The sequence below is a fragment of the Vipera berus genome (genome assembly GCF_964194415.1).
Source record: "Vipera berus genome assembly, chromosome: 1".
Lineage (NCBI taxonomy): Eukaryota > Metazoa > Chordata > Lepidosauria > Squamata > Viperidae > Vipera > Vipera berus.
Window position 1 is genome coordinate 130,750,552 of NC_138202.1, and position 14,036 is coordinate 130,764,587.

Genomic DNA, 14,036 nt, shown 5'->3' on the forward strand with positions numbered 1-14,036 from the left:
AAATTTATACACTATTCAGCTGAATATATGTGCCAGTGACAAAGACAATTAGACTTCTTTTTAAAAGGCAACAAGAAATGATATTTAGTTGGAACATTTTTTTAAGGTATGTGGTTCAGTTTTGCCATATATTCCAAATGACTTTTGCTTTTTCATTAAACAAAAATCCTAACCTTGGAGATTCTTCACATTACTGTTATAATCACTTTACTTTAAATAAAATTGAGGGTAGGGAGTAATTTAGGTTGTTCAAATTTTGTCCACATACCACGTGAAGATCTACTGCCTCTTAAAATGGTATCAAAGAAAATACCTATATAATGAAGTACCACAGGAACTCAGTCTGATGCTACCAACCACTAAAATTAAGACAAGGAATTCCTGTGGTTTGAAATGGGTTGTAACTCAAGGGAAAGAAAATGCAAAATAATGGTGGTATAATAAAAAGCGTCCATGAAAGAGACCTAAAACAAGATGGATTGATGACATCAGCAAGTATTGTGGGCCCAACTGGCAAAAGAAAGTAAAGGACCAGATTAGTTGGAAGCATGCAGAAGAGGCCTTCATCCTGCAGTGGATAGACAATGGCTAAAATGACAAATGGTGATAAGGTAATAACCCATGATCATAAACCATCTTCTTGACGTTTTGCTCTACTTCTGAACAGCTTAAGAACAAAACAATTCTTATCAGTTCAGACTCAGCCCTTCTAGTTGTGCATTTACACAGTTTTTCAAGTTACTGGAAGAATATTCAATTTGGTGTAGCAGTGAAGGTGCAGGCTTAGAAACCAGGGGACGGACTGTGACTTCCAGTCCTGCCCTAGGCACCAAATTCTTAGGCATGACTTTGAGCCAGTCACTCTGTCACAGCCTAAACCACCTCACAGTTGTGGTTGCAGGGAAAATAGGAGGAAGAAGCAGTATTAGGTATGTTCCCATCGTCCAGTATGCTCACACAGAGAAGGCCTCCTCAGGGTACCGTCAGCTAGGCAATGTCGGCTGGCGACCCCCAGGGGGAGGGCCTTCTCTGTGGGAGCGCCAGCCCTATGGAATCAGCTCCCCCCTGAGCTTCGGATGGCCCAAAACCTCCAATCCTTTCGCCGCGGCCTCAAAACACTCCTGTTCCACCAGGCTGACCTGGACTGACAGGCATTTTAATTAATTTATATTTAGAATTTTTAATTTATTTTTAATTCTTTAATTTTAATTTATTGCACAGATGATTTCAATTTTATTTTTATCTTGATTTCTGTACTTATTATATGTTTTGTTGTTAGCCGCCCTGAGTCCTTCGGGAGATAGGGCGGGATATAAATCCCATCAATAAATAAATAAATAAATAAATGTTCACCATCATACGTTATTTATAAAACAATAAAGCTGAGATAAAAATCTAATAAATAAATACACATTCTGATCAATATAAAGATGGAGAAAAGTCAGAAGGGTGAGATAAAAATGTACACCCAAGCTAATTACCTGGTTATTCTTTTCTATATTAATTATGATCACTTTCAGGTATGCTGAGAGCTAAACCCATCCTACAAAGCCACCACTCCCATTTGCAAAATCAGTAGCACAATTATCTGCCTTGTTTTCAAGCATTATTCTCTATTTTTGGGAATGCTCCGTCTCCTACTATTAGAATAGTATCATGAATTTTGGCTTTCAAACACCATTTTGAAGAGACATTTCTTCAGCTTATTTTTTTAATCACACACGTGCTGTTCTTCATTTCCTTTCTTATGTTATTTTTATTCACCCACTGTTCTATTTACTTTAGACAGATCTTATGAAGTGTAGTCTACTTAATGTATATTGTACATGCAAGATCTTCCCTGTTATTCCCAAGAGGAATAACAGACATCTGAGATTAAAACTGGTGAAAAGTTTGAATGGTGTTGAAAGTGATCATAACATTCTGTTATTCCCAAAAGGAATAACAGACATCTTAGATTAAAACACTGTTAAAGAAACTGAAATTAAGTACAGAATAGTCTTTTCCTTTGGGGCATTTTGGATATTCTTTTTTTAAAGTTGCAACAGGAAAAGTAATTTACAACCTATCACCAAAACTGGGATCACATATCATGTTAGATATAACCTGGTTTGAGCTAAATGTATTGTATTGATTCCCACTGTGACTCATTCAACATACCATGGTTATAATAAATCTGACTTAATGGAATATGCCAATCTGGTTACTGCGCAAATGGTATAAAAATTCTCAGAACAGTACCACTGATGATTCATTTTTAACATACTTATAATGTTTATCAATAAATAAATGTCCAATTATATCCAAAAGTTCAACTAGTGGAAAATATAAAAGTATTCCACCATTATTAAGCACATTAAACATTTTAAACTACTAATTATCAATTCAGCATTCCCTTTAATTTTCCTTCTTAATCAACAACACCACTTGCAAGGATATTATTATCATTAATTTAATTAAAGCTTTATTGTTCCTTCTGAAGCAGCTTTCAATACTAATTCCTTGTATTCTTTTTAATTATTTACTTGATCTCAAACACAGAATATCTGTATCTCATTTTCTTAATATTAGGTTTTTATAACCTAGGGCTGTCGAGTTTTCTTCATAATTTGTGATCTTGTACAGTAGAATTTTATGCTCTATATAATTTTTCCATTCTCTCTGGAGAGAGTAATTTTCTTTTCCACTTTGCCAACAATATCCAAACTATGAATTAATTAATTCTATCCATCTTAAAAGTGTAATTACAATAATCTTTAAATGCTGTTCATCTATTCAGTCTTTCTCATAAAAGAACTATAATGTTCATAATTTTTATAAGTATAATTACATTAATCTGACCCTGTTTGAATATATCTTTCCAACTTCCGCAAAATGCTTAAGATACCTGGAGTGTGAACAGCCAGGATCAAATATCCAACTACTTATGTTAATTCAACACGAAGGCGTAGCTTACCGTATTTATTTTAGGCACCATTTTTGAGAAAGACTTCTATAAAAAAAGTCAAATCTCTTCTCCCTTCAAGCCAAGAGAATGCTTGATTCCTGACAAAAGATTTACAGAAGACCAAAGCTGTTCCAGTCTGAACAACAGAAATGGTTACTCCCCCTTTTCTCTTATTGCCTTACCTTATTTCTGTGCTATCATCAGGACAAACTGAAAAGAAATATACTGTAAAACCATTCACACATTGGATTCCCCTGGGTTACACAAAATATTTGTCCCCAAAGGGAGACAGACACATCTAGCCCAAGACCACATGAGTTCCTCAACCCCCAGAGAGTGATAACTGATCCTTCCTTTCAAACACAAGCCATGAAAATATTGCAGAAGTTAGCACCTCTGTAAAAAGATGTTTTATTTTGCTATCAATATAATTATATTCACCAATTCTACACATTTACTAATTCTCTCCTATCATGACTTTGAAATTACACTAGAACACTACTCTTTCTTACTTTATTTTTGTTTTATTCAATGAATACCACTAAGTTCAGCATCTTTGGTGTTCTCAGGATTCAAGGACAGCAAACAACATATCCCTAAAGCATCAACTTCAGAAGATTGGGGAGAGTTATATGAACAATGACACACTGCTGTTCTGCAGGGCTTCCTGCCAGGACTCTATAGCCCATGTGCTCATTATTAGTACAGGAAAGCTAAATAAGTAATATGCTTCTGCCAACAACGTTCCCTTCAAGAAGCATTCTTTTAATGAGAAAAAAATTCTGCATTCAAAATTAAGTTCATATTTCTAGGTTCAAAACATGAAGACAGGACTGTTTAATTGACTGGTTCAACAGAGCGGTTTTTGAACATGGCAATAATTCTTTCAGGAAAGTGATTGGTCCAACCTGCAGGTATAAACTCTGCTATATTTTACAAAATGAATTAATAACTCTGCAGAATTAGTTGTCAAGCAAATTCAGGTGGGACTACTTATACAAGTGAAATTGATCCCTTACACAATTACATTAAGAAAAGAGTTGTTCCTCTCTACTACTCAGGGCAAGTTGAATTTTCTGGAGATAGACAAGAATTCAAAAGCTAGAGCTTGAAATCATGCAACTTTCAGATTTTTTTTAAAAAATGCTCAAGTTCCTAAGTTGAAAAAGGAACATATTTCAAAAACTGCTGTGCTGCCATAAACTCTATCAACACAAAATCAGAAGGGGACATTTGGACTATCAAGATTAACTCCCTCCTGACGTGTGCCATCTGTAGCCTTCAGTCAAAATCCTCAGTGTTTCTCTACATGCTTAATAATACAGAGAAGCAGTGAGGATAACAATGCTTTGTCAATGAAGGGCTCCAGACAATGAAATTCTAAAATGCAAAACATGAATACTGTGTAGCTACGAACAAATTAATATTAGATAAATATGGAAATTCTATAGGGTTTCTTTAGGGAGAGGGGGTAGTGGCTGGAACACAATGGCTCTTCATTTAAATGTTCCTCAAATTCAAGGCATTTTAAATGTGAAAATCAGCTAGGAATCTTAGAGATGATTAAGCAAAAGGTTTTGACAAACCGTGTCTGTTACTCTACTTCCAGACTCCCATTTCAACATTCAAAAACCAGGAAGCATTCTGTAGATCAACTCACACTAAAAAGGCATGCAGTATTGCAGGCTGACTCTGTCCACTGCCAGGAGTTTGATCCTGACCGGCTCAAGGTTGACTCAGCCTTCCATCCTTCTGAGGTCGGTAAAATGAGGACCCAGATTGTTGGGGGGCAATATGCTAACTCTGTAACTGCTTAGAGAGGGCTGCAAAGCATTATGAAGCGGTATATACATCTAAGTGCTATTGCTATTGTTACACTAGCAATATTTTGTTTGGTGAGCTGTTTGAGGGCTGTTTTCTATCTGAAGATGCACTTTGTGGAAGAGTAGCTAGTCCAAATCCAGTTTAACAACAAGAATGACCAAAAAAAAGGGGGGGGACCTTGAAGCTACCCAGCAGCAGCCTGAGAAGACAGGCTTATAGTTACTTTGTCAGTCTCCCACACCACATTTCTATTTCAATTATGTTAATCATTTCTAAATTTACATTGAAACAAAAACATACACATGCCAAACATGTATAAACTGGGCTATTCTACGTGGCATCCTTAAACATCTTACCTCCTATGCTGAACCCAGCTGGAAATAAAGCTAGGTTTTTAAAAAGTCATGGTCCATATTTCAAGCTATGCTAACAATGCAGCTTTCTGTGCAGACAGGGGCTTCCACAGGCCCCAACAGTCGACTCACCTGCTTCTTTACCCAATCCACCCATGCCAGGAAAACAAGCACCAATCAAATTCCCTTTTTAAATTCCCTTCATTGCATGAAGACATGCAATTTCCATTTATATGAGCAAGCAACATCTAGTGTCATAGAATCATATAGCTGGAAGGGTCCTTAAAAGGCATCTCATCTGTTGTTCTACTCAGTGCAGGATTTGTTTGCTCATTAGAAGCATTTTACTGGTGGATCAAAGAGGGAGAAAAATACATCCTAATATCACCATTCTTGTCATTTTAGCTCAGGGGTGTCAAACTCAATTTCATTGAGGGCTGCATCAGCATTGCGGTTGCCCTCAGGGGGCCGGGTGGGTATGGCCTGGGTGGGTGTGGCCTACTGGGTGGGCGTGGCCAGAGTGCGTAAATACATTAAAAATACATTAATGAAATACTTGAGCCCAAACTTAAGCCTTCCGCACATGATCTTTTCCAAGACAATGACACATTTATATTTCAAGAGGATTCAGCTCCATGCCATGTTGCTGCTGTGTGCAACACGTGGTTTCAAGATAATCATATTCCACTGCTGGAATGGCCTGGGAATAGCCCAGACCTTAACCCAACTGAAAATCTATGGAGCCGACTAAAGAAACTTGTTAGTCAGAAGTGACCCAGCAATAAAACCCAGTTAATAGAAGCAATTATTCAATCTTGTTTCACATTATAACAGCTGCAGAACTAAAGGACTTGATTCACTCCATGGGAAGACATTGTAAGGCTAAAGGTTACCCAACTAAGTATTAACTGACATGGTGATATTTTTTGTATATCTCATTTTTTCTTTAGTGATAATTTTTGTATATCTCTTTTTATGGTGATAATTTTCGTATATCTTGTTTTTTTCTACGTGTTTCACTTTTCTTTATAACTGCTATTCTAATAGCAAATCCTTCATAAAAGTTATTGCATTACATTCTTGATTAAATTATCTTTCCATTAATATGAGTCCTCAGGGAATAGGGCGGTATATAAATATAACTAAATAAATAAAATAAAAAATAAATAAATAAATATATAATTTTATGGTACTACTCCAAAAAAAGTGGTGTTATTACTATCAAACCTCAAATGTACACTTTTCCCAAAAGGTTTTCACAATTTTGGCCACTACTGTACAGATCTGATTCCTTTATTGAAATAGAGCAAAGCTAACAAATTAGAATTTTGTCTTTAAAGGTAACATATTAATTGCTAAGACTGAAAAATTTTCTTTAAATGAAGAACAAAAAAACCTCCCACCAAGAATATTTGGCATTCATAGAAAATAATTAGAAGAAAAGAGCAAAAAAAGTGAAGTGTTTCAGCTGACTCTTACAAGCTTTGAATCACTATTTCACACGCAGAATAGGAAGACTTCAACCATAATTGGAAAGTGTATGCTCCATTTTGAAATAAAGAGAGAGGGAAAGAAGGAAAGGAAGGATAAAGACAAGCAAAAGAGGATGCTTTGTGTGGTTCACTGAATGAATGTTTTAAATCCAGACATTAATGCTAAATTTATTTGGACAAATGGAGAAAATGAAATGAAGGGACTATTTTTTTTTTAAAAAAAAGCTTCATTGCCTGAATAAATATGAAGAAATACAAATATTATAAAACCTGACAGATTTGCCATGCTGCAGTGACAGGCTAACCTAGAAAACTGAACAGGATTTTTTTAAAAAAAACAAAACCTTCTCTTAATAAAAATAGACCATGGGTAGAGGTGGTGGTTTGCTTGTGTCCATTTGTCACCAATTGAGATGTTCTTCAGCATCTCCTGTCAGTTCTTTTTGAAGCTGTATTGTAAAACAAAAGCAGACAGAAAAAAGACCCCTTCTTTCTACCAACCATGGCAAATATATGCATTCAACCCAAGACAGTTTTATGCTCTGAAAAGTTGATCTCTCTAGCTACATAAAAAATTATAAGACATGAAGTACCAAAGTAGAGAGGTGGAAAACATTCCATGCATGAATCACACCATGCACAGAACAGCTAGCTTCATGTCCTTTGTCTCTCTACCAAAACACACAGGTTCTGGGCAGAAGCATTTGGGAAATGCAGAAAAAAAAGCCAAGTTTAATGCCCCCTAATGGGATCCAGGTAGTCCTCGACTTACGATCACAATTGAGCCCAAAATTTCTGTTGCTAAGTGAGACATTTGTTCAGTGAATTTTACGACCTTGCTTGCCACAGTTGTTAAGTGAATCAGTGCAGATGTTAAAGTTAGTGACATGGTTAAGTGAACCTGGCTTCCACCATTGACTTTGCTTGTCAGAAGGTCACATGACCTCGGGACACGCAAGCATGATAAAAATTCAGGCATCTGAATTTTGATCATGTGACCATGGGGATGCTGCACCAGTTTAAGTGTGAAAAACGGCCGTAAATCACTATTTTCAATCCCGTTGCAATTTTGAATGGTCACTAAATGAACTTTGTAAGTCGAGGACTACCTATATAGGAAAGGCACTGGGAAGACTGAGAGAGGTGTGGGCGGGTTGGTTGGAAATGTCATGTTCAAAGCCAACAATACTGCTGCCAGTAGCTGTTAAGAAGGAGGAAAAGGAAATGGCTAAGAAGATCAGCAGGCAAGTTAGTGCATTGTCCATGCAGAGGAGGAGAGAGAAAGGCAAGCTGCAACAGCCTTGCTCGTTTTCCCCTTAAGGCCCTCTGGATTTTGTCTTGTCTAAATCCTGGAAGAATAAAAATGTTCCAGGTTTCACTTCTGTCAAATCAAATGGGTGAGTGGTTTGGTGTAGTGGTTCAGGTGCTGGTTCAAAAATCTGGACATTGGGAGTTCCAGACCTCCCTAAGGCTTGAACATTAGTTGGGTGACTTTGGGCCAGTCCCTTTCTTTCAATCCAACAAAACAACAACAAAAATTGTTGTGGGGAAAATAGGAGAAAGGTCTTATTAGGTATGTTCACTGCCTATAAGATGGGATAAGAATCTAATAACAACAGACCACCAAAGCTTCCAAAATACATTGTATTTATTTCAGGTTCAAAACAAATCACATCTGCATTTTCTCTACACTGCTACACCATATACATCAATTTCATTTATTTATTTATTAAATTTATTTGCTGCCCATCTCCCTGATAAGGTGACTCTTTGAGAGGCAATTATATCTATATCAGGGCTTTTCAACCAGTGGTACGAGTACCACCTGTGGTACATTGGTACCTGGCAGGTGGTATGCGACCATCCTAGAAAAGTGGTAGTGGGGGAGGGGAATGACCTGAACCAGTGGCAGCACCGCACAAGCCTGAGCGAGAGATGGCTGGAGCTGCAGGGCTGTCAGGGCTCAGCGAAAGCACCAGGATCAGTGCTTCTTTCGGGCTGTCAGGGCTCAGTGGAAGCGCCAGGATCAGCACCAGGCTCCAGCTGGAGCTCGGTGCTGATCCTGGCACTTCTGCTGAGCCCAGAAGAAGCGCCGATCAGCTGGAATGTTGCAGCATCTCCAGGGTCTTGTGATTTACATTCAGTTGCTTGGCAACTGATTCATATTTGTGACGATCACAGTGTCCCAGGATCATGTGAAGTGACCAAAAAATCTGCTGCAACCACCTAGCAGACGAGGGGAGTAAAAACCAAACACACCCCACCCCACCCCACTCCCGCTGCCAATCCTCAAAAGAAATGCTCACAACAATGAAAACCTCGGACAGGAAGAAAAGCGCCACTGGGCGGGCAGGCAGGTGTCTTGCTCAGCTGTGGCTTGGGGAGGGGACTTTTTCAGTGCCATTGTAACTTCAAACAGTCACTAAGCAAAATATTGTAAGTCGAGGACTACCTGTACTTCATCACTTTTTTCCTTTTTGGGGGGGGGGTCATCAAGTTTTTGACACCTTGCTAGGCAACTGGTGTTAGTAGGATGTTGCTCTATCCTAAAAATGGTACAATGGGTGAAAAGGTTGAAAAGCCTTGATCTATATCACCAAAAACCGTAGTCTTAAATGTGAGTGAATAACTGTATCTTTAAGCCAGTTACTAGGGTGTTCAGATACACAACCAGAATCTGGTTTAGGGTAATGAACATGATGCTGGGCACATGACTGGCTCTTCATGAGTCCAGGGGAAAAAGTAACACTCTGTTCATAAATCTTTGCTGAAGAAAGGGATAAAAATGCCTTCAGCTCTCCATTAACTTTTAAAACACTCTGCAGTATGTTAAGTACATGAGATACCACTCATCCATAATACAGACCTAATCTTTACACTTGTAGTGCAGAAACCACAACAGCAATAACAATACAATAACTTCAAATACTCATGAAATAATGTATGATGCCCTAAATCATGTTGAACTTCCTCTAATGTTGCTCCTAGGAACTTCTCCTTTTTGTACATATGGTCTCTTTACTCTCATTACTCTAGGAAACAGTCTTTGCAAGAACTGGAGACATCTCATTTTCCTAGTCTCAAGCAAAAGCTCAAAGAAAGACTCCAAAATATAAGCACTCCTTGGGGGAAATTTGGCCATTTCTCACTTTACTGATCACTGTGCCTGGTGAGTTTTCATCTACCATATATGCTGTACAGAAACTTTTTTTATTATAACCTTGACCCTTTCTTGCATGAGTTGAATGCTAACCTGATGCAGGTATGACTTTTATGCTGTATTATATTTAAATATGCAGTTTTACTGGAAGATTCTTTCAACATGTTTACAACCGATGAATGCCAAAGGTTATTGTCCATGACAGCTAGGAGAATAGTGTCTGTAGCAAACCATGATGACATTAGAATGAAAACACCTCCCCGATGAAGCAATCACACAAATACCATTTGTGCATCAAGTATCAGCTGCAAGAAAGTTGCAACTTATGCACAATGTCATCATCAGAGACAATTTCGTCATTTGACTACTCTTTGCCTCAATAGATGGCTTTGAATGGGAATTCCTTCTGAATTATAAGCGAACTTCACCCTCTCATCCCATCCTATACATTTCCATTTTTGCAATCCAAACCTGAGAACAGGATAGGAAAAAAAATAAATTACCCAGCATTAACTCTGAGTTTTTAAATGAGGTCTTGCATGCTTAAATAAAAGTTTAATATCTTATTCTGCACAGACTCTGATCAAAAGGTGTTTATTAAAATCAAAAACTCATTGCTTCTGGTTACTGATTTTACCTAGCAGAATGCTACCAATAAACAAGGTGTATAGAAAATTTAATGCGAGAATACACCCAAAAGGCAGTAAGTCTAATAGCGTTAAATCCACTTCAATATTAGCTTTTAGTTATAAGGTTGACATGTTATGAACAATCATTTCTCATATTACTCCACCAAAATGTAACATTCATTATGAATAAGGATAGATTTATTTCCCAATGCAGATTTCTAGTAAACTTTATCTAGCACCATGAAGTTATTTTTCTGAATTATTATATATTTAATCAGGAGCTATGAGTCATTTTTTTATCAAATGTTGTGGGATAAACAGATATCCAAGCAGATTCAAGGTCTTGCTTACTTGCTGGGCTAGGTGGAAGATCTTGTTTTTATTTTGCTTCTGAAATAATTATTTTTGCTCCAAAACCCAATCATATAATTGCCAAAAGAGGAAGTGCATCATAAATAGAAGAGGGCATATGTCTGCATAAAACATGCATATGCTAACTTATAAGCATAAGTGTAATCTATTAAATCATTACAAGAGAGTCTTGGTGAAGAACCACTTGTCCAGCAATTGTTTGTATTTGGGATGGTGCTGAATGAGTGGTCCTTATGACTGGTCCTTGGCTATCAGAGCATTCCCTTAGTCATGTGGTTGTCATTCAGGTGCTTAATACCTGGCTAGTGATTGCAATGTCAGAGTCCTGCGGTCAACATTTGCAACCTTCTTTGCCGGCTTCTGAAAAGTAAAGTCAATGGTGAAGCTGGCAGGAGTCCACAAATAGCAACCACATGACATCCTCGCTTAACAACTTGCATGATTCACTTAATGATGGCAACCAGATGTGCTAAAACTGCCATGGCTAAGCAGCACAGTCTCATGACTTTGTGCTTTAGGACCACATTGATTAGTGATGGTAATTTCAGTCCCAATTGCTATAGTTAACAGAGGATTGCCTTTATCTGCAGCTTAAAATACATACTGCATATTTCTTATGATGGTAGGGAAACATGTGAACAGGTAACCTATCTGCTAATCTTTGTTTTATGGACTATATTTTTTTCCAAATAAATAACAGCAGGAAGAAGACAACCCAATAATAATAAGAATATGACAATCTTAAATCCAATATTTATAAGATACATGGTCGGAGTTCAAACATTTGTGGTAATCAACACATGGCTTGCCTGTGATTTAGTAACCAGGCCACCGTGAATTTCAAACTCCAATTTGTGGCTTATCATAGTATGTTAACTAAACCAACTGGGATTTACTGAACAAGCTAAAGTTTTAAGTAAACCACAGCTTAGGTTGGTTGCATAATGCAATATCCAATTGTGTCAGAGATCATACTTACATAGGGCAGCCCCAGCCAATTTTCAAGAGTTGTCCTTTTTGCCTCATTAATAACAGTAGCCTCATTAATAATTGGAAAACTTCAGGAATGCTCTGGTGACAAGCAGCAGAAGGAGAGGATAGAATTGAAAGAGCCAGCGGAGACATGTTACTTGCTGGACTCCACATTGGCATAATCCCTAATTAGGGAGAAGATATTTCTCACATTCTAGATCATATACATAATATCTATCGCTTGGAAAGGTCACAAGTGAAAGATTGCCCAGTACTGCAGAGCTCTTCTTCGTTTCACAGTTTTAGGATAGCAGTTTCTGCCAGTCACAGTCCTCTTTGAACTACTTTGCAAATCCAAGAATCCAGCAAATGAATAATATGTTTTCTGTGTCAATGCTGCAGCACACAATCATTACAACTGAAAAGATTTGATGAGGGTATCTACACTTTGTTTTTTTCCAGCAACAAACCTGAGATACAATTTCTCTAGACTGGTACAATGCTGTAATTAAGTCTTTCACCATTAACAATAATAATAAGTTGGAAGGACCTTGGAGGTCATCTAGTCCAACCCCCTGATCAGGCAGGAAAACCTATACCATTTCAGACAAATGGCTGGCCAGTCTCTTCTTAAAAACTTCCAGTGTTGGAGCATTCACAGCTTCTGGAGGCAGGTTGTTCCACTGGTTAGTTGTGCTAACTGTCAGGAAGTTTCTCCTTAGTTCTAGGTTGCTTCTCTCCTTGACTAGTTTCCATCCGTTGCTTCTTGTCCTGCTTTCAGGTGCTTTGGAGAATAGCTTGAGTCCCTCCTCTTTGTGGCAGCCCCTGAGATATTGGAACACTGCTATCATGTCACCCCTCACCCTTCTCTTCATTAAACTACACATACCCAATTCCAGCAACCGTTCCCTATATGTTTTAGCCTCCAGTCCCCCAATCATCTTTGTTGCTGTTCTCTGTACTCTTTCTAGAGTCTCAACATCTTTTTTACATCGTGGTGACCAAAACTGGACGCAGTATTCCAGGTGTGGCCTTACCAAGGCACTGTAAAGTGGTATTAGTACTTCACATGATCTTGATTCTATCCCTCTGTTAATGCAGCCTAGCACTGTGTTGGCTTTTTTGGCAGCTGCAGCACACTGCTGGCTCATATTTAAGTGATTGTCCACTAGGACTCTGAGATCTCTCTGACAGTTACTACTATTGAGCAAGGTACCACCTATACTATACCTGTGCATTTGATTTTTCCTGCCTAAATGTAGAACCTTACTTTTTTCACAATTGAATTTCATTTTGTTAGATAATGCCCAGTGTTCGAGTCTGTCCAGATCCTCCTGTATCTTAAGCCTATCTTCCTGAGTATTGGCTATTCCTGCCAGCTTGGTGTCGTCTGCAAATTTGATGAGTTCCCCATCTATCCCCTCATCCAAATAGTTGATGAAGATGTTGAAGACCACTGGGCCCAGAACAGAGCCCTGGGGCACCCCACTACACACTTCCTTCTATGTAGATGCAGTTCCATTGAGGACCACACGCTGAGTACGGCCTGTCAGCCAGCTACGAATCCATCTGGTGGTGATGCTATCTAACCCACATTTTTCTATCTTATCAAGTAGTAGGTTGTGATCTACTTTATCAAATGCCTTACTGAAGTCCAAGTAAATTATATCTACAGCATGAATGGATCAATTACAACAGTTTGACATGAGAACCCTGATGGTTGATCAAGAATTTCACAAAAGAACTTTAATGTTCCTTGAGGGTTGGACGTTTCTCTCCCCATCCTTTGGAAAGTAATACTTATTGGCTAATAGGAAAAATTAAATAACAGTGCACAGCCAGTACGAATGTGGGAGGAAGGATCTAGGTGCACACAGCTAACTAGGTCACTCCTGAAATACAGCTACTCTCCTTACAACAGGGTTGGTTGGGCCTAGGTCAGGGGTAGGCAACCTTGGCTCTTTTCTGACTCATGGACTTCCAATTCCCAGAATTCCTGGGCTGGCTCAGGAATTCTGGGGGTTGAAGTCCACGAGTCATAAAAGAGCCAAGGTTGCCTACCCCTGGCTAGGTCATACTTCGATAAAAGACTACCCCAGCTATCCTGGGATGTTGGACAATACTTAGAAAAGGCAGTGGCAAACCACTACTGTTGCCAAGGAAACTGCATGACACATCTGTAAAGTCACCAGTAGTAGAGCGTGACTTGGGCACTGCCTGTTTTGGGCACCAGTTTGCCCCAAACTTCTATGTAAGTGTATTTATAAATGAACAGGAATTAGAACC